At 49.8% G+C, this 23,519-nt stretch overlaps 1 pseudogene; it reads right to left on the bottom strand.

The window, feature by feature from the left end:
* Nucleotides 1–20,614: 20,614 nt before the first annotated feature.
* Nucleotides 20,615–23,519, bottom strand: LOC136538731 (geraniol 8-hydroxylase-like; annotated as a pseudogene).

Below are 23,519 nucleotides of genomic sequence, written 5' to 3'. Positions count from 1 at the left end.
TTGATCTTGAGTATAGGTATGTCGTACTATCAAGGGGGATGCAATACGAATCGTAGACAAGTCTCAAGTGCTCAAACTAACCAAACCCAAGTGCTAACTGAGAGAAAACACTTAGCATTGCACCTGCACTAATTGATCTTGGGGCTTGTTCTCTACTGGGTTGGATAGCCCTCGAAACAAGCTTTCCAAAAAGTTCAAGATCACTGAAAACGGAGTTCGGAGTAAAAAGTTATGGCGTTTTCCGTGAGGTGACATGTGCTGTTTTTCAGAGCTACCGAAGTGCCACGAATTTTTGCAGCAGTGCCGCACCACGATAGTGTCGCGGGTCGACGTGGCAATGCCACACCTGTACTGATCATAATGGCTAGTTTTGGGATTAGGTCTATAAATACCCATCCCACGCCTCCTGGTGAAGTTGCTGGCTACCATTTCACTCCCAACGCATTCCAAGCCATTTGTGAGCTCTCTCTAACCCCTCCCTTTGTGAGAGTAAGTGATTAGTGTGTGATTAAGTGTTAGAGAGCAGATTAGAGCAAGCCGAACCTTGAGCACTTATCGGGCTTCGTCAATCTTTGTTGCGCATTTATTACTCTTAGAGGTGAAGCCTCCTAGACGGCTAGGCGTTGCCCGACGAGCTCCCGTGCTTGTGGTGAGCCACGAGAAAGTTTGTTAATCACCACATCGATCTAGTAGAAACCCCTCATCTCAAGAGTTTACTCTCTTGATTTGAGAATGAGGATAAGGGTTGCAAAGCCCAAGCCTTGGTGCCTTCCTCAACAACATGGACATAGCCAAGCCTTGGTGGCGAGCTAAACCATAGGATAAATCTTGTGTCTTGTTCCTTTATGTTTTGAATTGCAATATGTGTTCCACTCAATCTATTTGGTTGTGTGTGTTTGTGAGTGCAGGTACTCAGTGGATTTGCCACTGGATATCACCACGCATATCTCCAAGTTTGAGTTCTAGGCGCAGCTTGTGTTGAGTTGTCTGCAAGGGCACGATAGTGCTGCATATTGAGTGAGGCAGTGCTGCAGCATTAGAGCAGCAGTGCCGCGCACTCTACTAATCCGCTGCAAGTTTATTTGTTGTTAATTTTTAGAAGCGCCTATTCACCCCCTCTAGGTGACATCAAGGTCCTTTCAGATACACGCAAGGGTATTTTGTTTGGAAGGCCTGATTTGCTCTTAGGACAGGGCCCCATGTGTGAGAGGGCTAAATGAAAAAAAAATCTTTGGTCTTCTTCATTATCGGGTGCAGGCATGGGGGTGCGACTGACGGATGGCGGCCATGGCTGGGCACAGGATAGTGGCCATGGCTAGGGTCGGGTGTGGCCTCGCTGAGTGTAGGTCGTGGCCTACTGGCCACATGCGTTGGTGAATCGGCGGCCACGGTCACGATAGCGAGATGCAAGGTGAAATGAGGCTTCACGTCGCTGCATAGAACTCCAAGCCCTACTCCTTCCGTGCCAGCACCACCATCATCAACTCTGGCACCCACCCACTTTGCTCCTAGGCGCTGCTGCTCACCTTCATGCACGACGACATCCTAGGGTGTGGCCTCGCCGGGGTCATGGACGATCGGCATGGGCGGGCCAGTGGGATGAGGTGTGGCTGGCATGGGTCTTCGTGATGGTGTGTTGTCATGAGGAAGAGAAAAATAACGCGATCAAGAAGAGAAAACAAACTATTTTCTTTGTAATAGGTGGCAATGGTGGATAATTTTCCCCAACTCCACCAACTTGAGTTTGGTGGAGCACTCCTTGAGAAGGTCCACCAAAATAATGAATTTGGCCCTGGGTCCACCATATTGGTAAATATGGTTTTGGTGGAGCTAAAATGTTTGGATAATTTTTCATGAAGTGGAGCTGTTTTGGTGGATCTAGAGTGGCTTAGCTGTCGCAAACACGCCCATGGTGGAGGCATTGGTTGTCGAGATCCAAAGAGATTTGTGTTGGGTGAAGATTAAGGATGAGAGTAGATGAGGTCGCTTGCCACCATAGTCAAGCAGCAGCGTAGCGCCTTAGAGCATGTCCAACAATGCTACCTAGATTAGACCCCCTTCTTGTCTGTTTGGGTAGCCACCTATTTCAATACTACTTTTTTTCTTCCAACTCCAATAGTACTACCTAAAACAGGCCTCCCAAACTCATTCTAGTTGAGGATGACATGTGGGTCCCACATGTCATCCTCTCTCATGTTCTTCTCACCATAGACGGAATAGAGATTGAGCACTGCCACGTTGGGGAGGTCCAGATGAAGCACTACCACGCCGTGTGGGGGTATTAACCCCTATACCTTTACGGCTAGGCTTGGGCCGGCCCAGACCAGGGGGTCTGGCCCACTAGAAGACGACACGTGGCCCAGCCAATCTGTTCGGAGTCCCGCGCAAGGAATCAAGACAGATTTGGAGATCAAGCAAGATCCTGGTCGATTAGAATAGGAATCCTTATCCGGCCACCTATGACAATTGTAACTGGTTAGGATTAGTTTCCAGATCTGTAACCCTACCCCCTGGGCTATATAAGGCGGGCAGGGGACCCTCTAAAAAACATCTCTCATTGACATACAACAATACAATCAGACACAGGACATAGGTATTACGCCTTCACGGTGGCCAAACCTGGATAAAACCTCATGTTTGTCTTGCGTCACCATCTTGTTTGTAGCTTGCGCATCTATCTGCCGATAATCTACTACCTTGGGCATACCTCTAGGTAGACTGCCGACCATATTTCATCGATAGTAGTGCGCCAGGTAGGGGGTGTGCGTACTGCTCTCCAGACGAACAAGATGGACATCATCCTCGGTTCCATGGCTGTGCCGAATAGCCTCACGTTCACCATCGGCCAGATCACCTAGACTACTAGCTCCGACGACTACATCGCCATGACCATGGAGGAGGCGTGGATTCAATCTGCGTCGACCACTGTTTCATCTGCATCGGCTACGGCTCCGACCATGGTGGATCTAGCTCTGGCCACGCCAGCATTGTCTTCAGCCACGCCGACAACCCATCGTCCGCTTCCTCGCTACAAAGGGAGGCAGATCGACAACACCGACCTGCTCGACTCCATCGATCGGGTCGGCACCAAACTTGCTGAAACCCTAGCTCTAGTAAGTTTGATTCAAAGTCAACCTAATGAGTAGGTAACCACTACCCATAATAGATCTACCCGACCAACTTAGGCCAGTCATCCTGCACGACTCGGTATGGATCTCGTGGTCACATCTACTCCTAAAGGGTGCTCCGTTCATCGCCGGCCAGCCCCCACAACAGGTCTCCGGCTCTCCGAGTACGAAGCCTCGATGGAGAACTACCAGGCCCAGCCCTACGGCCTATGCAACTTCGTCAACATGGTTCGGATTGAGGATTATCAAGAAGGATCGGTCCACACAGTTCAAGAGGGTGGCTCAAGCTCCTCGTCCGGCATCGCATCTAATGGCTCCATCCACACCGAGCTCCAGCATCATGACAATGAAGGCGTTGAATACGATCTGGATATCCCAGACCATGCCCTAGGGTTCCCACGATTCCCATCCTTCCCACCAAGGCGAGGAGACTTGATCAATGTTGTCAGTAATGATGAACCACCGGCAGTTGGCGAAATAGAACAAGAAAGGCTAGCACGCGAAGCACGCAATATTGACCGGTTTAATCACTGACAAATCGAAGCCAAGGCAGAAGAGGAGGCATGACGCATAAGGGTCCAGCCGCGTGACCTTAACAATGCCTTTGATAGGGTGGGGGACAAGTAGGTCTTCAGGACCCCAAGCGCCAACATAGCTGTTGCTATGGCGATAATGCAACGACTACCCAATACCCCAGAAACCCAGGCAGTTCATGATGATATACAAGCTTACCTGATGGCTGCTATGGCCCAGACCATAGAGATTGTAAATCAAGCCTGGGCTCCATCCGTCTTAGTCAAATCAAGCCATAGCCGCCAATACTCAAGTCACTCACAGCCACCCAACCAATGTGGCTCGCGCAACAATGACCCATCAGACAACCGTCAAGGTGGAAACGGTGGCCATGATGGTGGTCGGGACAACAACCACTGCGACTACCAGGATGACAACCGCCGAGACAACCGCAATAATCACCGTGATAATCATGGTCATAGGGTTAACCAGGGTGGCAACCAGGATCACCGTGATGGCAATAACGATCTCCGCCATTACCTCGGAGAACGCAATCTGCGCGATCGCATTAACCAAAGAGCCAACGATCGTGCATCCCACGAAAGCTATTGCCGTATGGAATATGATACTACCCATGGCCCTCTGGGTTTGAAGCAATTTACTCCACAGCTTCGCCAAGTCATATGGCCCAAGAACTTCAAGCTCAAAAAACTTCAGAAGTACGACGGCAAGGAGAACCCCGAATTATGGGTCATGCTCTACGAAACCGCGTGCAGATCAGCCATGGCTGATGAGCACATCATGTCTAATTACTTCCCAGTCGCCGTCGGCCATGCAGGCCACCAATGGCTGGTCAGCTTGCCGGCGAACTACTTTGATTCTTGGCAAGAGCTCAAGCAAGCATTCATCGACAACTTCATTGCTACTTGCGAGCAACCCGGCAACAAATATGATCTGCAGTGGATTCGAGATCGCAAAGATGAGCCACTGCGCGAGTACGTCCGACGCTTCTCAGGAGATGCGCATCAAGGTCCCGTCAATCTCTGACAACGAGGCAATCGAGGCTTTCATCACTGGTCTCCGCTTCCATGATGCCCTAAGGGACAAGCTCCTCCGCAAGAGACCTGAATCAGTCACAGCGCTCCTGGCCACTGCTAAAAAATATGCGGATGCCGATGATGCTAAAAAGATAATCATCGAAGAAGCAGCAAGGGTTCCACGCTCGACCACCCCCCACACCGCGACGACTACCGTGGCAACCATGGTCAGAACGACAATTTTGATCGCCGCAACCAGCGCAACGATTCCCACGACCACCGCGACCAGCGTAATCAGCGGCGTAATCGCCATGACGATTATAGGGGCAAGCGTGCTCAGGAAGACAACGGCGAGGTCAACACCATTAAAAAAGGTGGCGGACATTGCAACTACGAAGAAGACTATGCCAAAGCATTGAAAGGACCCTTGCCAGCTACATCCCAAGTCAAACCATACCATGGAGAATTGTCGTGTCCTCAAATCTATCTACATGCGCCAACAGGCTCTGGATACATCCGACAAGCCTAACGACGTAGGGGAGCAGCGTAACGAGGACAACGATGATGAAGACGTAGATCCTCATCACAAGTACGTCAAGCCAACCGATCACGTCCACACCATCATTGGAGGCAAAGTGTCCATCGAGACCAAATGAGAACGCAAGCTGCTCGCCCGCGCTTGCTTGAACGTGGCCAACGCCAACAACCTCATCACCGATCTGCGGCTCCCTCCTTGGTCTCACTGTGAGATCTTCCTTCAGTAGAAAGGACCAATGGGCCGCAATACCTAAGCCAGGATGTTTTCCTCTGGTTCTCGATCCTTGTATCAACAAGGTTTAGTTCGACAGAGTGCTGATTGACGGTGGCAGTTCCATCGATATACTGTTCAAGAACAGTTTGCCAGCCCTGAAGATAACCCAGGCTGATCTCAAGCCATACGAGGCATAGTTCTGGGGTGTTCTCCCTGGACAGAGCTCCACACCTCTCGGGCAGATCACGCTACCTGTGCAATTTGGTACCCCGGACCACTTCCGCACCGACTACGTCAACTTCGTGGTCGCTGACTTCGACGGCACCTACCATGCTATCCTTGGTCGACCAGCGCTCACCAAATTCATGGCCATACCTCACTACAGGTATTTGGTGCTCAAGATGCCTACCGAGAAAGGGGTTCTAACTCTCAGGGGCAATGTATACGCAGCTTATACCTTGCGAGGACAACAGCTTCAAAATAGCAGAGGCTCACGACCTCTCTATTCGCATGGCCGAGACCACGCTCGACGCCTAAGAAGTACCCAGCCGACCACCTAGAGATCCTAGAGCTCGAGGCCCCATGCAAGAACGTCAAGTCCAAAGAGCACAAAGCGATCCAGCTGGTCGACGGTGATCCCAGCAAAATGGCCCTTATCGGGGCCAACCTAGATCCTAAATAGGAAGACGCGCTCGTCAGGTTCTTGAGGAGCAACGTGAGTGTGTTCGCATGGAAACCCTGCTGACATGCCTCGGTGTACCTCAGAACTTGATCGAGCACTCCTTAAATGTCGACGGCAAGGCCAAACCTATCAAGCAGAAGCTACGACGGTTCGCTCATGACAAAAAGGAGGCTATTAGGGTAGAAGTTACATGGCTTTTGGTAGCCAGATTTATCAAAGAAGTGTATCATCTAGAGTGGTTAGCCAACCCGGTTCTTGTACGCAAAAAGAATAATGAATGGAGAATGTGCGTTGATTACACTGATCTCAACAAACACTGCCCTAAAGACCCCTTAGGCTTACCTCACATAGACGAGGTCGTAGATTCAACTGCCGGTTGTGAGTTGCTTTCCTTTCTCGATTGCTACTCTGGTTATCACCAGATCGCTCTCAAAAAGGACGACCAGATCAAGACATCCTTCATCATGCCCTTCGGCGCTTACTGCTACATGACCATGTCGTTCGGGCTCAAGAACACTGGGGCTACCTACCAACGCGCCATACAGGCCTGCCTCAAAGACGAGATAAAAGACGACCTCGTCGAGGCTTATGTTGATGATGTAGTTGTTAAAACCAAGGAAGCATACACCCTTGTTGACAACCTCGAACGTACCTTTGCAGCTCTTAACACATTCCAATGGAAATTAAACCCAAAGAAGTGTATCTTTGGTGTTCCATCTGGTATATTGCTCGGCAATGTCGTCAGTCACGACGGCATACGCCCTAACCCAGAGAAGGTAAAAGCTGTCTTGGACATGAAGCCGCCCAAAAAGGTGAAGGATGTTCAGAAGCTTACCGGATGCATGGCTAGCCCTAAGTCGTTTCATATCAAGATTAGGCGAAAAAGGACTACCGTTTTTCAAGCTGCTCAAAGCATCCGAGAAGTTTGAGTGGTCGGAGGAAGCGGACGCTGCCTTTACACAGCTGAAACAATTCCTTACATCACCTCCGGTCCTCACTGCTCCTAGAGAAGACGAAACCCTCCTGCTTTACATTGCGGCAACTAATCGAGTGGTCTCCACTGCCATGGTGGTCGAGCATGACGAGCCTGGCCACATCTACAAGGTACAGCGACCAATATATTTTGTTAGTGAGGTGCTCAATGAATCCAAGACCAGGTACCCATAGATTCAGAAACTGATCTACGCCATACTAATCACATCCTGAAAGTTGAAACACTACTTCGACTGGATATCGCGTGGTGGTCATGACTGAGTACCCTCTGGGAGACATCATTCGCAACAAGGATGCAAACGGGCGCATCGTCAAATGGGCAATGGAGCTATGCCCTTTCTCCTTGGAATTTGCAAGCCGTACTACGATCAAGTCTCAGGCACTTGTCGATTTCATCGTCGAGTGGACAGACTTAAGCACACCTGCCTCTCAGGGGCCCAATGAGTATTGGAAGATGTACTTCGACAGCTCTCTCAACATCGATGGTGCAGGAGCAGGAGTCCTTTTCATGTCACCATCCAAGGAGCAGCTCCGATACATCCTCAGGATTTATTTCCCAACATCTAATAACGCCGCCGAGTACGAAGCATGCCTACATGGTCTGCGCATTGCGGTCGAGCTCGGTGTCAAATGTCTCTATGTCTATGGAGACTCGGCTCTGGTCATCAACCAACTCAACAAAGACTAGGATACAACCAGCAAAAAGATGGATGCATACTGTAAATCAATCAGAAAGCCGGAAGGCAAGTTCTATGGCATTGAGTACACACATATGGTCCGGGACAAAAATCAAGCAGCAGATGCGCTGTCAAAGTTAGGATCATCCCGAGCCAAAGTCCCACATGGCGTATTTGTTCAAGACCTGCTCACGCCTTCCATTGAAGAAGAAGATCTCACGGTCGACAAGCCTCTAGACCAGCCATTGGTGGCTACGGTTCCGACGTCAAACACCACCGAACCACCTCCGACCACTAAGGAGCCTGACTAGAGAGTACCTTTCATCAAGTACCTGACAGATGGTAGCGGTTACACCGATCGGACAGAAAATGAACGTCTGATGCGTCGCAGTAAGCAGTATCTACTCGTCGATGGCAAATTGTGGCACAAGAACGCGAAGGAGGAAATCTTGATGAAGTGTATAACCTAGGAGGATGGTGAACATCTCCTGGACCAAATCCACTCTAGCTCCTATGGCAACCACGCGGCCTCAAGAACGCTGGTTGGCAAGGCTTTTCGAGTAGGGTTCTATTGGCCGTCAGCCATAGCCGATGCAGAGAAGCTAGTCCGCCATTATGAAGGTTGTTAGTTCTTTGCCAAGAGAATCCATGTACTAGCACACGAGATTCAGACAATACCAAGCCTCTTGGCCCTTCGCATGCTAGGGACTGGATATGATCAGGCCTTTCAAACCGGCCCCTGTGAAATTTACATGCGTCTTTGTGCTGATCGACAAGTTTTCCAAGTGGATAGAGTACATGCCCTGGTCAAGGCATCTTTAGAAAAGGCTGTTGCGTTCATCGACCAGGTCATCCACCGCTTCAGCATACCCAACTAGCATCATCACTGATCTGGGTACTCAGTTCACCGAGAACGCTTTTTGGGACTTCTGCGATGAAAGGAGCATAGTAGTAAAATACGTCTCGGTGGCGCACCCTAGAGCTAATGGACAGGTCGAGCGGGCAAATGGTATGATCTTGGACGCACTTAAGAAGAGGATGTACTAGAGAAAATGACAAAGCTCCCGAAAGATGGCTCAAAGAGTTACCAGCCGTGGTCTGGGGCCTCAGAACCCAGCCCAGTCGCAATACCGGCGTATCACCATACTTTATGGTTTATGGCGCTGAGGCAGTGCTCCCAGCAGATATAGCCTTCAGATCAGCATGGGTAGAGAACTTCGACGAAGACAAGGCCAATGAAGTACGGGAGCTAGAAGTGAATAGTGCAGAAGAGAAGCGGCTCGATTCTTGCGTACGATACAGCCAAATACCTTGCTGTTTTGCGTAGGTACTACAACAAGAACGTCAAGGAGCGGTTCTTCGTGGTTGGGGACCTAGGTCCTGAAGTGGAAGACGAATCAGGCTGGCGTCCACAAACTCGCAACCCCATGGGAAGGGCCCTTCATGATCAAGGAGGTTACACGACCAACATCTTATAGGTTAGCTCACCTGGACGGTACAGACGTACCCAATTCATGGCACATCGACAAGCTTAGGCGTTTCTATGCTTAACTACTGAGATATGTACCCCTCTTGTACTTTTGATTTAATTCAATAAAGCTATTATGATTTCTCCGACCACTCTAATGTGTCACTTCGAAGTCTATTGTTATTCTAACTCAACCAGTTAAAACCGACCACCATTCCTTCTCGGGTTTTCGAAGCAGGCCCTGTCTCCGGTTCCTCCCAACGCAGTGCATGGGATCTGCTCTCTACGCTACGGGTGATCGGTAGGTCCTCTCTGGTTTGACTTATGTGTGTCTACGTGTGCACAAGCTACGCACCTCACACTCCGACCACAAGACAAACCAGGGCCATACAAACCTTTCAGGATGACATGTCGACTAAACTGGTACAACTAAACAGAACGCTAACATGTTCTCACTTAGTTACACCAACACGATATCCAAGCTTAAATACGTTTTCTACAAAACAAACAAGCTTATGCTGATATACAGTTACGTTATTACAAGCTTGCCTGAAAAGGTCCAAGTTTACAATAACACAACTACATCTTCTTCCACAGCTATAGCCTATACTATTGGCTGGTCGGGGCACTGCGGCACCTGCTGCTCGCTAGGGCCTAACATCGTGCAAGGGTCTCGGAGACTCTAGCATTGATCGAGCTGAAGAAGATGGCCCCGCCGATGCCTGGCTGGTCGAGACCGCAGGCTTCGCCGGTTGGCTTAAAAATGACTGGCGCTTCCAGCTGACTTGTTGATGGCGTTCCCTGTACAGGTGGTGTCGCGCCTCCACACAGGTTAATGTCGCCAATTATTTTGCCGACAAGTCTAGCTAGGGTCATCCGTAGCTCCTCAGCCTTGTCTGGATCTACCTCCTTCGGGTATCCAGCCTCCAGGCGCTTGAGATCGATCAAGGGGTAGTGAGCACGTACCATGCTTAGCACATGTGCGCCTGTGTACTCACCCACCTCCTTCACAAACTCCTGGAACCATCCCCATGCCTTTCGGCATCTCTCGATCAATCCCAGCTATGGCGTCCTTGGCATGTCCTCTGCTAGCACCGGATCAATGAGGTTAAGGACCGGCAAAATGCCCGTTGCCACCTCCTGGCACTGGTTTTTCTAGGTGTCACGATCCTTGGTGATCTCTTGGCACTATGCCTTCTAGCCATCACGGTCTTTTATCACGGCCTCCAGATGCTTCTTCGCATTGATTTTTATAACTGCAAACCGTACATGCTGTTAAGATGCTATATTACGCCAAACTACGGCAGGCAACTAAAAATGGGCAAAGGGGTTTGGAAAACTTACCTTTTAGCTCCTCTATCATCTTGGTCGTGTGGTCCTAGAGCTATGACTGGTCTTGCGCCAGTTTTCTGTTGTCCTCTTTCAGGCGATCACACTCCATGACCACATGACTGTTCTGCTCTCGGTGACAGACCACTTCGGCTTCTAAGCCTGCACTACAGCTGTTACTACCAACAATGCAACAACACTTGTTAGTAGTCATTGTGATAAAGTGGCTACTTACTTGTTCTTTCCCGCTCTTTATTACTGAGCTGGATGACCAGGTTCTAGTTCTAGGACTCTTGCACCATCTTTTCATGGTTGGTGGCTTTAAGTCGCTGGCGCAAGCGTTCCACCTCCGCTGTCAGCTCCTTGTTGCTTGCAGCGATCCCTTCGATCTGGTCAAAGCATTTCTTGTGGTACCTTGCGGTCTTCATTAAGTCCTGTGTGTAGATAGCTAAGTAAGACAGCTATGACTAGACAGCGAGATCAGGGGGTGAAGCGAAGCTTACCTGCACTTCTGTCACTAGCCGTTTAGCCACCCGTTCAACTTTCTTGGTTTCTTCGACCTCCGGGATTTCCTCATGGACAACCCATTGGTCGTTTCGCCAACACGACACATACACATGTTGTCGCTTGTCCTGCGGATGGCCCAGGACCTCCTCCACTTCGTCCTCTTCGGGCTCTTCTTTGGGTCTCGGTGCTGGTCTAGCATCAGTAGCTTCTGCGATCACCAAAGCCTTCCCACGGGCTTCAGCATCGGTAAATGTGGGTTGTGCTCTCACCTCCAGTTGTTGCTCCTCGGTCTGCTCCGTCACCCTTGATGCTGAAGTGTTGCCCTCAGTAGGTCTAGCGCTCGGAGCACTCATGCCTGGCTCAGTTGGTCCCTTGACCACCTACTCGGGGACTGTTGTCTGACTGCTCCCTTGCTGAGGCCTCGACGGATCTTCTGCTATGGCTTCCTCAGTGGCCGGCTGCTGGGCAGTCTGCTTTGAACTTATTGATGGAGCCACAAAACTTCCGGCTAGCTGGTCTGGACTTTCTATGGATGCCAAACTAGTACATCTAAGAAAAGTTCAGAAGGCAACCATATTCAATGCAAATTGCTAACTTATAATAAGGTTACAAATACTTACATGTTAGAAGCGCGGAATGATGTGGTGAATAAGTGTCTCTTCGGCCACACTTGCTCCACGTGCTGTGCGGGTGACTCCTGGTCTCCCTCTACATCTAGCACTGTCGCTGGGCCTTGGTGCCCGACACCTCCGCCGCTTGTCCTTTGCGCTGCAGTGGTCAGTGGTGTGCTCGATCAGGTTGTCGCTCCCGTCGCCGATCATGTTCCTTGCCTAGGTACTCCCGAGGTCGACCCGGCTGCATCCTTCACCGCCATCGGCAATGTGGGTCCCATAGGCGCAGAGGAGACACCCTGCTCCATCGACTCTAGTTGTTTCCTCCTCTTTCGAGGGACAAGTCAAAAGGTGTCTGCATCCTCTCCCTCCTCTGCGTCATCGTCCGACCAGGAAAAAATTGCCTATCGACGCTTGCTAGTAGGTTTATCCTTCGAGCCCTCCTCGGGCTCATTGATACTTAGCGCCCCCCACGGTGAGCAGGGTGGTTGTGGATCTCTTCTTCGGCTGTTTGGGGGCAGCCGGCCACTTACCAACGGCTAGGGCCGCTGTCTCCTCTCCAGCTCCGAGCACCACCCAGTTGACGTCCTCGTCTTCGATCTCGACGCTGGTCTGGGTGGTGGGACCAGCTCCTTGTGGCCACTCCACTCCAGGGGGTGGCAACGCAAACACTGTCGCTCTATCCCAATCATTAACCTGGGTAACAAAAATGGGTGAACACAGTAAGTTTCCACTTATCCTACCACAATATAAAACTACGGGTACAGGGCAAGATGAGTTACCTTTGGGGGAGGTCGAGCAAGCTTGAAAGCGTGCTCGATGTCGTTCAATCTGGCATAATTTGGATCAGCTAAGTTAAATAGCTCTCCAATTCTGGCTTTGACTTCAATTTTGTCAAGCGCCTCCTGCCTCGTCCTCATCGGGTCCGTGCTACCTTGATATTCATAGCCAGGATGTACTCTCCTCTGGCAGGGCTGGATTCGTCGGCTGATGAAGTTCCCGACCACGCTCGGACCATCCAGTTTTTTCCACGGGATCATTCCAAATATTTTTGGAATCTGTTCCAGGTGCTCGGGTTTCTCTGACCAACTTGTCCTCTTCTCTGGAATGTACCCCACGTCGCACAATGTAATCGTGTTCAGCTCTTTGTGGATGTAGAATCATTTCTTGTACCAGTCATCTAGCGACGTGTTCCATGGGTAGTGCAGGTACTGGGCTTTCATGCCATCATGGAGGTTGAGGTACACACCCCCGGCTATCTTTGAACCGCCACTTCCTTTCTTTCGCAGATAGAAAAGATGGCGGAAAAAAATCGAAATGGGGCTAGAAGCCGCCATATGCTTCGCAAAGATGTATGAAAGTGGCGACAAGGAGGATCGAGTTGGGATGCAGATTGCAAATCCTAATCTCATAGTAAAGACAGAGCCCCTGAAGAAAAGGATGTACCGGAACCCCAAATCCCCGCTTTTAAAGAAGTCTTTGAACACCACGATCTCACCTAGTTGTGGATCGGGGTACCCCTCGCCCTTCGGCGCACACCATCCTGCGAGCTCCTTGTTGTGGAGTACCCCCATGGTGATGAGGTCTTCAATGGTCTGCTCATTGCTTCTCAATTTCCACCACTCCTTTGCCATGACTCCTGCTTTCTTCTGCGCATCGCTTTTCGCCATGACTCTAGCCTTGCTGATGAACGAGGAAATGGTGGAGGATTGATTGGTGGTAATTTCGGAGGTATTAGGGTTGGCGAGAGGAAGAAGATGGCTGCGGCTACGAATGGCAATGGGGTTCAGTAAAAAGTAACTTACCTATCTTATACTGTATTTAACCCAAGAGTTATGCCATTTCGTCTGCCCAAGATTCTTGGGAGACATGCGCATGCGCCATAGACGGTTGTTTTCATAGCCTCAAGATCTATGCCAATATATGCGCCTCTTCGTTGCCAGTGTGGGAGGGCCCACGCTGACGCACCTACTTACAGGTGCCACGCAACTTTTTTGCTTGAAAAGACAAAAAGACAGTATGACGTGCTATACCTGTCTACTTCTTTGACCAGACGTGTCAGATTGGACTTGACAGAGCAAGTAAATAAATAAATACAAAAAATAATAGTACAAGTGGCATATGGTTTTTCGCCACACTTCTCGTGCTCGGGGACTGTCGTGACTATCCTTGTGCTCGGGGACTGTCTAGACCACCATCGTGCTTGGGGACTGTCCACGCCACCATCGTGCTCAGGGACTGTCCAGACCACCATCAAAGCTTGGGGACTGTCCAGACCACCATCGTGCTTGGGGACTGTTTCGAGCACTCTCATGCTCATGGACTGCCCCGACCACTCTCCTAACATTTCTCAAAGACCGCTCTCCTTGGCTACATGTGATTTGTACTCACATATAGTTGAGAGGCATTTATTTAGACCTTGCTATAAGGCTGATACCTCGCCTTCCAGCAAGCTCGGAGACTACATCGGTACGATGCACCTGCCGGTGCATCTCGTATTGCTTGTACGACGATTGGATTCTCAACTTTAGTGGGAATTCTTTTTAGACCCTGGCACCATGTGCCTATGTCACCTACTACTAGGCTCGGGGACTAAGTGGGCACACTTCACCTTGCGGTGAATGTGCTTATTTTATCGACCCCTACGCTCTGACTGTTGGCCATAACTACTATTGTACAAGGGTCACTTACATTTCTTTTCAGAAATACAAGTGGGCACACTTCATCAGGAAAGAAATCTTTTTCTTTTTACTTTAGAGCACCATGCATTCTTCGGACAACTGGAATCTTTGGCTATAATCATGGTCTACTACTTTCTGTTCTGACCAGAATACTGGCACATTCGCTTGGTCAATGTTTCAACCAGTTGGAGATGACATGAAGACGGATCGCATTAGTCGAAGGAGATTGAACGGCGTGTCGTAGCATAATAATGATGCTCAGGGACTAGCTATGGGGGTATTAACCCCTATACCCTTACGGCTAGGCTTGGGCCGGCCCAGACCAGAGGGTCTGGCCCACTAGAAGACGACGCGTGGCCCGGCCAATCTGTTCGGAGTCCTGCGCAAGGAATCAAGGCAGATTTAGAGATCAAGCAAGATCCTAGTCGGTTAGAATAGGAATCCTTAGCCGGCCACCTATGGCAATTGTAACTGGTTAGGATTAGTTTCCAGATCTGTAACCCTGCCCCTGGGCTATATAAGGCGGGCAGGGGACCCCTCTAAAAAACATCTCTCATTGACATACAGCAATACAATCAGACGCAGGACGTAGGTATTACGCCTTCACGGCGGCCGAACCTGGATAAAACCTCGTGTTTGTCTTGCGTCACCATCTTGTTTGTAGCTTGCGCATCTGTCTGCCGACAATCTACTACCTTGGGCATACCCCTAGGTAGACTACCGATCATATTTCGTCGACAAGCCGGGGGTAGCACTGTCATGATGTGGATAGGCCCGCCGCACCGAGGAGCTTGTGTCAGCGACCTCCGCTCACAGAGCCACCGGGGAGCTCACCCGTGAGAGCCGCCAGGGCAGGCCGCCACGCGGGACCTCTAGCCACGGGAGCCACCAGGACAGCACCACCGCGCCTGGGAGGGCCGGGGAGGTGCCACTGATCAGAGGAAAAGGCGGGTCGCTGGGGAAGGCCATCGGGCAATGCCGTGCCACCAGGAAATAAGGGAAGTCCGGACAAGGCAGCACCGTCAAGGAAGCCGTCGATGTATGTAACACCCCTGGTGTTACGAGCTTGTTTAGCACCACGAATTAGGCTTAAGTAAAATTTTCAAAACAAGTTTCTCAGAATTTTTGGATTTAAAAATGTACTTGATGAGATAAGTGAATCAGGTGACCCAGTTTTGTAGATTCGAATAAACGCCCAAATTAAATTACTCAGTGCGTAAAGATATTTAGGAATATCAAACGACGATGCTAGCGAACGGTTGTCCTGTTAGATTAAGCATGAAAAGCAATTTTTATAAATAAAATAAAATACATTAATAAATAGAATGATATACATATATATAGCTTTTGAATCAAATTTAAATTTGAGCTTTGTTGAAATTTTCCTGTGCCTAGATGTTATAAATTATCTAAATTAGTAAACCGTTATATATATATATACGTTATGACGATAACTCTAAAACAAAGAATTAGAAGAAAGGGCAAACGTACTCAATGATACTGGTAGCGATGGACTGTACAAGTTGACCGACAGCTCCTCGCTCTTTCTTTTCTCCGCTCGTCTGCCTGCTGGTTACTATGACCATACTGGACGTTTGTTTCCTCGTGACCTCGCATGCATGGGCTTGCCAGCCTAGCTGCGCGGGCTGCTTGCTCGCTGTGCCACACGCGTTTGTTTCCTTGCGACCTTGCTTGAAGACCACCGAGCCTTCGTCGCATCACCCTCTCTGTTGTATGTCTCTGCTTGTCCTTGTCACCTCTACTATGTCAATGCTGCTCCGCTGCTCACTTGCTTCTCTCAATCAAGTTCTCTGTTCTTGCCGTGTCACTAAGCATCGTTGATGTATCATCCAGTCCTTTTCTGATTCGCTGACCAGACCACGTGCTCAGGCGAGTTCGGTCAGGTCTTCTCGCCTTTTTCTCTGCGCCGCTCGTCTTTGCCGTCTCTATCCCTGTTCTACTTGCTCTTCCGAGCCAAGCCACGCGCTGCTTCTTCCCCCCCCCCCCCACTCCCTAATCCTCTGTCGCTGAGGCCGAGCTACTACTGCCGTTTCCGCCGCCCGCGCGTGCCAAGCACTCCGGAGCAGCCGCGTTCTCGCTGCCTCTGCACGCCGCAGCTCATCGGCATCGCGCGTGTCTCTAGCGCCACGCTCTGAAGCGCCCCTCCGAGCTGAGCCGCGACAACCACGCTACCCCTTGCCACGCTCCTATCGTGGCCACGCTCCTGTCGTCGGCCACCGCGCACGCGAGCCACTGCTGTGCCCCCTGTCCTTCCATGCGTCGAGCCTATGCTGCCGTGCACCGCATCACCACTTCCTCCCCGCTCCCATCTCCATTGGCCGGTGCACCGCCTCCCCTACCGTAGGCACGTCCGCTCCAACACCGCTGCGCGCGCAAGCTTCCCGGTCCGTGCCGGGCCTACTGCTCCACGGCCGTCATAGCTGTTGCTGCACCACTCCATCACTGGTGCCGCTGCCCCATAGCACCTGCCAAGCCCGCGCATCACCGGTCGATTCGCCCGCTCCTCCTTCGCCGATGCTGCATCGCGCGGAGCGGGCCGCCGTGCGCCACCTCCGGTGCAGTGAGGCCGCTGCCATGCCACGGTCTCTGCTCGAGCCACCGCCGCGCTGTGTGCAAGCGGCCAGGCCATTGTGCCCTGCCCCGGTACGTGCAGGGTATAGCTGGGGGTTGCACTGTGTCTGCCGGTGCTGTGTAATCGGCCTCGCCAGTCACAGCCTGCTGTGCGACGCGCAGGGGCTAGGCGCCCCCAGCGACCGTGGCCGAGCCTTTGCTGCTGGGCTGGGGCCAGGTATGGGTGGGGCCAACGCCGCTAGTGGCCACCCCCCCATCAGAATCGATCTCGCCCTACTCTCCTCTGCTCTACGGCCGCCGTGGTGCGTGGTCCGGACGCCTGGCACCGCCTCCGGTCGTGTCGCGGACGCCTTGGGGTCGCGAAGGGACCCGCACTGGGAGCCGTCCATTCCGTCGTCGCCGTGGCGCTCTTCCCTGATTGACCGGCCATCGGTGAGACCAGACGCGCGTTCCTCTACTCTGCTCGTGAAAAGGTAGAAGAAGGATCTTAATGCGAATAGACACGATACAGGGTTCTTAGTGCGAAGTATGTGACTCTCATAAATAGTGATTTTGTACCATAGGTTAAATTGAGGAAAGATCTGGGGCCGATTCGCGATAATGCCGCACCACCTGCCCGCGCTGGGCCAGTCTGCCTTGGCCACGTGGGCTGGCTGGTGGGCCGCTCACGCCGAGAGCTGGGCCGGCCTGTGGCCGTCGCATCTGGGCCACCTGCGCGCCACGCTGGGACGGCTTGTGTCGCCCGCGCTGGGCGTGCACAGCTACTTCCGCATGGGCCGTCCGAGTCGCTGCCCGCGCCTGGGCCGCTGGTCTCCACTGGACCGTGTTTCGTGTTGGGCCGGGACCAGTGACGCCGGCCTTTTAAATTTGTAGAGCAGTTCCTAATTTAGCTTACAAGGTAAATTGTAAATTTAAAATAAAGTTGTGTATGTGTTCAAAGGTGATGAAACCAATTTTGTTAGGCTCCTAAAATCATGATCTACCTATTAATATATTTTGATCACATAGTTTGATAATATTTTTGAAAGCTATATAATTAATTTAAGATACTTAATATTGTAAAATATAAACTTATAGGAATTTCCATGATAAATTGGTAATATTGTTGAATCTGAAACTTGTACAGTAGGCTTCTAGCAATATTGGCTGCTCACTATAATTTTTGTAGCTCTAGAATAATTAGTTGCTAGATAGATAATGATGCCTTATTTTGAATAAAGATTAAATTGATAGGATGGAATAAAGAAACAACTTGGGTTTATATAACTAAATAATTGTTGGGAAATAACGTCTTATTCGACAACATGGATACGTAGATCAACGTTAGAGCTATCTCGTTAGCTTGTGAGGCGTGATCGAATTTCTAAGCATTTCGGCCGTCGTTGATTATTTACATCTATGCAATTGCATCAATGCATATCATATAGGTATAATGATGGGTCAACGGATCAATTGAAGGATGATTGGGAATCCGAAGATGGTGTAATGGTATTCTCTCCAGGAGATGATGCAATGGGCTTCTATTCAGTTGATGGTGGATGATCTGAAGATGCAGATACTAACTTTTTAGTATATATCTTACCCAGGCAAGCCCCGGTGCATAACCCCTACTTTTCTGCAGTTTAAATTATATTTGTGCATTAAATTTTAAGGAGTTGAATGAAACCCACTTGCATATATATCTTTATTCTATGAGTCTTACTAGTATGATAGGATCATGTAGAATGCTATGCTACAGGACTCCGGTAAAAGTCGAGTGATGGCTGTCACTCACGAGAGATAGGAAATATATTATTGGATTATTATCACTTGAAATATATAAATGGTGGAAAGAAAAATGGTGACTGGGCATGGATATGGTTTGGGTATTAGTGGGTGTAAGAGGTTGTGTCGCCGTGGACGCGGGGCATAGCTTGGTTACAATGTTTTCCCTGTCTGTGTTGGTTAAGGACCGATCGTTGCATAAGCCATTGAGGTAAGTCACAGACTTATTATCCCGAGCACATACTTGGGTATGGGCGTTTGGAAGACTTGTTGCTCTCTTGTCGTGGGTTCCGGCTCTTTCCGGACCGACTGTCAGAGTTTTGTTTTGGTGGAGGAGGTCCTTGCACCACACTGAGTCTGGAACTTAGGGGCAGGGGCTTGGAGTCCCAGTTTGGATGGGGACCTAGGACCCTAGGATAGGAGGGTGACGGGTTGGTCCTGCTTGTGCCTTGGGCACAAGCGGGGCATGTGTTTTTGGGGTACCCAGCTGGGGGCATTGATTCGCGAATCGCCGGGCGATCCTGTACGGCTTGTCTTATGCCTAGCACCGTAGTAAGAACTGAAAGATGAAAGATGGAAAGAAAAGGAAATCTGATTGCTTACCACCTGCTTGAAAGTAGCATAGGTGCTTACATAGAATGGTTAGTTAATGAACCAATGTGTCCATTAATAAAAATCAAATATAAGGACGCACGCTTAGTAATGCTTCTTGCAAATGCAATAAACCCACCAGCCAGGTAGCCTTGCATATTCTTGGAGTCTTTTCTTTCCTCCTGTCGGGTAAGTCTTGCTGAGTATAATTGAGTACTCAGGGTTTTATTCCTTCTGTTGCAGATGACAGGTGGATGCTAGAGTAGACCCTTGTGTGTGGATACCTCCTAGTGGGCTCAGCGAGGATTCCTTTACGTTGCGATCATAGTTTTTATTTACAACTCTCACCAAATACTTTTATAAATGAAAGTTTCATAATCTGTTGTCGTAGTTTATATATCAATACTTCATCATGTCATGTTAGATATTTATTTCCGCTGTAATTCGGATCACTCGTTTATATTCCGCTGTTCAATTAAATTGTTTATAACTCTGATAATATGTTCATATTCCGCTATTATAAATGATAAATATTGTACTCTGATGTTACATGCAGAGTGATGCAAGAAATGGTTAAGAATGATCTAAGCTTTATTCTCTCATTTGTGATCCTGATGGCAAAAATATGGATTTTCGGGTTCTCCCTTGGGGTGTGGCCGATGGGACCATGTAATTTGGTGTTCTCCTTCGAGTGCTTAGTGTCTAATGGAAGACGAGCACTCCTGGGAGGCATTAGGTTAGGCGGTTCTGCCACAATGTAGGCCGTGCGGGGAAGGGATGTTGCAAGTGTATCGAAGCAGTCGTAGAGAAAGAAAAATTTGGGTAGTTAAGAGTAGGGGGACAACAGAAATAGGTAGTAGGAGGCGGAAAATAGGAGGCCACCAAATCTAGAGGGTCTAGTAGGAGGGGTTGTTGGAGTTAGTTTTTTGGCCTCTATTACCCAAATTAGGAATATGGGGTCTAGTAGGAGGTGTTGTTGGAGATGTTCTTAGAGTAAAAGAATGCGGTGGCTAGCCATGCGGCGGTCAAAGACGACGTTGTACATCATGTGAAGCAAAAATGGGATAAAGTTGAGTGTGCGCGGGTGAAGAGGATAACACCTGCTAGACCATGCTAAAGTCCTTATTGTTTTTCCCTCTCATGGCCAAATAATCCATCATACCACTTTATTCTTTATTTCATTGCTCCAATGTATTAATACTACACATGGTCGACAAGTTTAAATCCCATATATACATTGAACAACACAAAGACAATGATACAATTCTTTGCGGACAATGGCTTACAAAGTCATATTGGTGCAGCCATAGCGCATAGAGGCACAACCTTGATTAAGGTCAGGCCAAATTTTTCATCCATGCCAACTCCTTTTCCTTCAAACTCAGCTGGAAGCCTCCATGTGAATTGATTTAACAGCGATCCAAGAAGCAGATGCACCATCCTAATTGCCAATGGCATTCCAGGGCAGATCCGACGCCCTCCGCCAAATGGGATGAGGTCAAAGTCCCCACCTCTTAGATCAACTGTCTTTCCCAAAAATCACTCGGGCATAAACTTCTCGGGTTCGGGCCATGTTTCTTTGTCTCGACCAACTGCCCATACATTTATGAACATACGGCAACCTTTAGGAATGGTGTACCCCAGTATTTTTGTATCGATCGGAGCATGTCGTGGTAGCAATGGGACAGAAGGATGTAGTCTAAAAGTTTCTTTTACCACAGCTTGAAGATAGGGCAACCGACCAATATCAGATTCTTCGATGTTTCTTCTTGAGCCAATAACTGTAGCAAGCTCATCGCAAGCTTTAACCATTGAAGTTGGGTTTTGAAGCAACTCCGCCATTGCCCATTCCACTGTGCTAGAACTTGTGTCACTCCCAGCAGAAAACAAATCCTAAAAATATAGAGGAAAAAATGTTGATGATAAAATCATTTGATATTTTACATGCTAAACAAGAAATGCATGCAATTCTATGCAATTCTTTAATTCATTGTCACGTCATGTACCTTTAAGATCGAACCAATATTTATGGGGCTCTACAACCCTTTTTTTGTGAAACCTACACTTTATATGCGTGGTTTATAGCTTAGAGATCATTATGTATGATTCCGATACCAAATTTCAAGTTTGATGACATCCCTCATAGGGACCCTAGAACACAACAAGCTATCAACTAAAGGGCAAAACATGGTCATAACTATTACGGCAACGAAGACAACAAGCTACCAAACCAGGAGACAAGAGATCATCAAAATCCTTGTAATGGACCCAAAACACAATAAGCTACTAACCGTGGATTGGGTCTAAACTATAGTCATAGCTCTTGAAGCAACCCTAAATAATAAAAGGCTAACTAGGAAGCAAACCATAGTCACAACCCCTAAACACGACACGCTACAAACTGGTGAGTGGTGGGTGTGAATGGGGAGAGGGGGGGGGGGGGGGGGGGGGGGGGGGGGGGGGATTGATAAAAAATTATCATATATCATCACCAAAACACAACAAGCTACCTAATCACCAATGAATGAAAGTGAAATATAAAAATCAAATTCGTTGGCTAGCTGCCCTCCGGGAGGGAAATCACCATATATTCAAGCCCCGAATTGGCCAAATCACCAAAGAACATCCAAAGCCTGTAGTACGCAAACCAAAACACAATCCAATTGTATAATCAGATCTGGGGGCAAACTATGCACACTCGTTATGAATCACTCAAGAATTGCGAGGAATCAATCATAAAAAAATGCCACATTAGTGCCCGAAAATGCAAACCTAATAAAACAGGTACTAAAGCAAGCAGAGCAAAGAAGGGAGATCAAGCGGGAATCAACGAAGAACAAGTTATAGGGAGCAGAATCAATGAAACCCTAAGGGTCTGTTCGGTTAACTGACTCGAGGCTAGGAATAATTCCAGGTTTACTTGATTAGTACAAATTAAACTAGTTGTTCTAGCTGGGTTTTTTTTTTCCAGATAGTGATTTCCTGCTAACCGAACAGGCCCTAGTAGTCACTCCTGTCATGGGGAGACGACAGGAAATGAAATGAGAGCAGACATGTGGGACAGCTTGTCAGCGACAAAAACAAGAAAAAACACACAGCTAAATCGGTGTGGATCAGACGGTCATCGACGGACAGACCTAGCGATCGGATGGTCAGAAAACCACGTGCCGTGAGAGACAAAAACAAAAACACACGAGCTTTCCCAATGAATATATATTTATTTACTTAAAAATCTTTGATGTCTACGGTTTACAGTGAAGAGTCAACGGAGTGTGTCGCGATCCAGCTTCGCCGTGTTGTCGTCGTCCTCCGCGGCGTCGAGCAGCAGGTCGAGGAAGTCGTTCTTCTTGGGCTCACCAGCCTCCCGTCGATCTCTTCATCGAAGACCCGGTGCTGCTGCGCGAACAGCTTTGCCAAACGCCGCCGCGCGCTCGGCAAACCCCCTTGCCCTGCAGGTCGGCGGCCGCGGGCGGCGGGAAGAAGTCGGAGACGTTCGGACTGCCCACGGCCTCCATGATGTCCGTCACCACTTCCTGGAACTCCCTGGACGCGCCGTCGTCGTCGTCGAGGCTCGTCAGATCGCGTGAGAACATGGTACGCGACAAGAGGTTCAGGCTGGTGACGAACGCCACGCGGCCGACGTTCACGGCCTGCCCCCCGCGCGCCAGCCGCCCGACGTGGTCCACGAGCTCCTGCACCTTCTCCCGCCGGAGGTGCTGGAGCGCGTCCAGCCTGTGCGGCGCGAACAGCTCGGTGGCCATGATCTTCCGCAGCGCGCGCCAGCGCGGGTTGCTGGGCAGCCAGATCATGGAGTTCTTGGCATGGTCGCCTAGAGCGTCTGTGATGATCCTGTTGCTTCAGACGGCGTCGTGCCTCTGCATGAACTCCCGGGCGACGGCCGGGGAGGAGGCCACCACCGTGGTCACCGCGCCCAGGCGGAGGGACATGAGCGGGCCGTGGATCTTGGCGAGCCTGGTGAAGGAGCGGTGCGGCTGGTCGCCGAGCAGGTGGAGGCTGCCGATGACGGGCAGTGGGTGCGGTCCCGGCGGTAGACCACGACGACGGTCGTGCGCGAGGAGGTAGGCGCCGACGAGGGAGACAAGCAGCAGCCATGCAAGCCATGGAAACAGCACAGCCATGGCTAAGCCCAAGTGAGCAGCTGTGTCGTATTCGTATCTGACGAGATGACGAGACG

This window comes from Miscanthus floridulus, chromosome 2 (assembly GCF_019320115.1).
Source record: "Miscanthus floridulus cultivar M001 chromosome 2, ASM1932011v1, whole genome shotgun sequence".
Classification (NCBI taxonomy): Eukaryota; Viridiplantae; Streptophyta; class Magnoliopsida; order Poales; family Poaceae; genus Miscanthus; species Miscanthus floridulus.
Note: the sequence above shows the minus strand (reverse complement) of the source record. Positions and strands in the feature narration are given on the sequence as shown.